This window comes from Lontra canadensis, unplaced genomic scaffold, assembly GCF_010015895.1.
Source record: "Lontra canadensis isolate GAN:19392208 unplaced genomic scaffold, GSC_riverotter_1.0 scaffold130, whole genome shotgun sequence".
Classification (NCBI taxonomy): Eukaryota; Metazoa; Chordata; class Mammalia; order Carnivora; family Mustelidae; genus Lontra; species Lontra canadensis.
Genome location: NW_022631124.1, coordinates 3,966,729 through 3,970,121, shown reverse-complemented (window position 1 = coordinate 3,970,121; position 3,393 = coordinate 3,966,729). Strand labels below are relative to the sequence as shown.

The following is a 3,393-nucleotide window of genomic DNA, read 5'->3' as shown; positions in this document are numbered from 1 at the left end:
CAAGGGCCCTCTGGCCAGGGGTCCTGTCGCAGCTGTCCCTGTGGTTCCATCTGCGTGGGCTGCCTCCCCCAGCGGCTCACCTGGGACAGATCTTGCCTACGACAGAACAAACTGGGCAAGAACCCCACAGGGAGCTGGATCAGAAGCTTCTTCCCTCATCTCTGTGATACAGCAGGAGAGAGGATTCTGGTGCCCTGACACCTCTCTTCCTGGAACGGGAGGCAGAGAAAGCCCCTGTCACTGAGCCGGAGGAGTCGTCCACCTCTGACCTCCCCGGAGGCCTCCCGATGTCAGCAGCCAGGTCCTGAAAAAGTTCCAAGGCAGGGCTGCTGACTCAGGAGGCCAAGGCCTATCTGGGGCTAGAGCAGGAGTCCCTTCCAGGCCACATTTCCCCACCGGCTGTGGGTTTTCCTGCACCCACAGCTGCAGAAGAGCATTTCCTCCTGCTGGCTTCCCCATGTGCTTCTCCACCTCACTTAGCAGGGTTTCATCCTGAGAAGCCAGGAAATGGAGAGCTGTGCTCCTGGACTAACATGTCTAATTTCGTATTATAATGAGTACATGTCACACAGAGCTCGAGTGTCCTGGGCAAGAAGACGGACATAGCACACACTTCCTAGAGGCTCTTCTGGGAGAAGCCAGCAAGGTGCCTGAGGCTCAGCTGCCCCCATCTTGCTCCCTTCTCCTTCCTGTGCCACAAATCAGCTGTGTCCCAGGCTGTTGCCGGCTGTCCCTCCACTCCGTGCGTAGGAGAGCTGCCGGCCATGGCTGCTGGGAGAGGGCACCCTGGGTCTGGGTCGCAGGGCCCCAGCTCCCTAACCTAACACAGAGAACCTAACACAGTGCTCTCTCAGAGCAGGGGCTCCTGGAATCTGAATTGTCCATGTCGTCACCCACGTCTGTGGGTGTACTATGAAGCTCTGGGCATGTAGAGGAGTTCAGTTCATACACTAGGTTTCTTCTTTCCTTTCCCCTTCAGGTCAGTGGAACCTGGTTTCCAAAAGGGCCTCGAGATGGAAGGGAGAGCTAGGCGCAGCCCTAGAGGGCCCCTACCACCCACGTTTCCTGCTCCTGGCTTTCTGAGCTTGGAGGCATGCCCGCCCCTCCTCCCTTCTGCAGACTGATAGTCTATTAGGAGGTAAGGCATTGCACAATTAGTGCTCTGGCCTGGGCTATTGAGCAAACAACAGCATTAAGAAAGCAACACCCCTCGTACCCTAGACAAAAATGTGCGGAATGCCTAGTTGCTTCCTACATATCAGGGTTCTGGTACATCTGTCAACGAAATGGTAGCTAACTGCATGGCATCCATGCACATGTGATTAGTACATTTTCAATGCATGTCTGTTCTTTTTATTTGTTTGTTTTTTGACACTGGCTGAAAGAACTTTTTATTACTTTTATGTACAGAAAATTCAACAGCATCCACTTAGCCCAGTTTGGTGGCCATTTCTTCAGCCTGTGCCTTTCCCAACTTGGCAAGGTGAGCCACCGCCTTTGGACCCAGGCCGCTGCCTCCCCAGTGATGGTGGGTCTCATCCTATCTGTCATTGTCATTGGTCCTGATGGCTTCCACCAGCTTAGCCAGAGCCCCTTTGTCTTCTGAGTTAACCTGTGTGAAGGTGACAGTAGTACAAGTCTTCCTGGGAACCAGACGCCCCAGCCTGGCCTTCCTGTTGATAATGAGGTAGGGGACACCCATCTTATGACATAGGGCAGTTGGGAGGACAGTCAGCTCAGTGGGATCCATGGCCTGTGCAATCACTACCAGCTGAGGCTTCTTGTTTTCCACCAAACTGGTGACACTATTAACCCCTGAAGGACAGGTGGCCTCTTAGTGGGGACATCTCCTTTGCTGGCAGCTTTGCTCTCACCTTGGGTCAACAGTCTCTGCTGCTTCTCTTGCTCTGTTACTGGTCTGTACCTGCAAACCCCCTGAAGCAGATGAGGAGCTGTGTGGCCGTCCAAGCCCTGGGGGAACTGGTTAATCAGGAGAGGCCCTTTTAACTGTTTATAGACAATAGCCCTTTGCTGCTGCAGCCAGAAGTAATGGGCCCTTTGACAAAATGAGTAAGGTCCTTTCTGGGCTGGATCTCCCCTCTGATGCCAAAATTCTTGGGCCTCTTCTCATATACGGGCTTGACCACCTCCTTGGCCTCCTGTTTCTTCATGTCAGCAGGGGCTGGGACCACCTTCCCCATAGCTTTCTTCCTTTTTGGCATCTTGGGTGGCTGGGGGGAAAGAAGTATGTCTGTTCTTTTTTAAAAAGGGGTGCAAATATCGCATTTTAGGTCAAAAGCGTCCCTGGAGACCAATGCGATCTCCCCAGGCACTGGAAGGGTCCTGCCGGAGCAGAGCTATGAAGGAGCCCTGGGCAGTTTCTTGTGGCAGGACGGTACTTTTAACAGTAGGAATTGCATATGAGTCAGTGATCAAATCAAGTCTGAGTAATGTATATTTACTGGAACACAAAACACTGTGAGAATGCATTTTTTAAATACCAACAAAGTTCAGTGGGAGATTTTCATTCAGTGTATTTGCTTGACATAGTTCACTTACTAATGTTAATCAGGAGAATGCATATCAGAAATCATAGTGATAATTCTTAAAGCAGACACCTTCCCTCGCGAGGTGGACAAACTATGGGTGCCTCCTGTGCGTGTGGGTCTGAATGCACGGGGTCTGGAGGCTGCTAGGAGGGTCTGATTTTCAGCTCCACTGATTGTGGGTTGTGAGACCTCTGAGAAGCTAGCAGGCCTCCCTGCTCCTCCACTTTCCCATCAGGAAAACAGCACAAGAGTACGTGTGTGCAGAGAGCTAATAAAATTAAATGAGATCATTGGTAAAATGCTCGGAGCACAGTCGCTGACAGCTAAGGTCATGCGTAATGCTAAAAAGGGGAGGGGTAGTTAATGGTCCCCTCCCTCTAGAGGCATACCGCTTAGCAGGAGAAATAGACTTGTATACAAATAGCTCTTGCATAAGGGTTCGAAACAGATGTGTGCTAGATAGATCGAAACTGGAAAAGTAACACAATTGCCCATATTTATTTTTCTATCCTGAAAGTCATTTGTTAGGAATTTCGTTTAAGGATTCTAATGAGGTCAATTAGAGAAACAAACTGTTGGGTTGAGAACACGGGTGTAGACCAGGCGTGGTGAATTTGCCGCTCAGGGGGCAGCCCACTTGGCAGGAGGGCCTCAGCGCATCAGGCCACTCCGTTTTTAACTTCATTGCCCCGGAAGTCATCATGAAGGCATAAAGCACAAGACTCAGTGCCAGCGTCCTCGATCCAGCTTTCCTCGACTTCCCTTGTGGACATATATGTGCTCAGCCAGTGTTTGTAGACTGTGGAGCTGCAACCATGCCAACCCCCCCCCACCCCACCCCCCA

At 51.4% G+C, this 3,393-nt stretch overlaps 1 pseudogene; it reads right to left on the bottom strand.

Annotated features, from left to right (window-relative positions):
* Window positions 1-1,429: 1,429 nt before the first annotated feature.
* LOC116857949 lies at window positions 1,430-2,228 on the bottom strand (annotated as a pseudogene).
* Window positions 2,229-3,393: the final 1,165 nt, after the last annotated feature.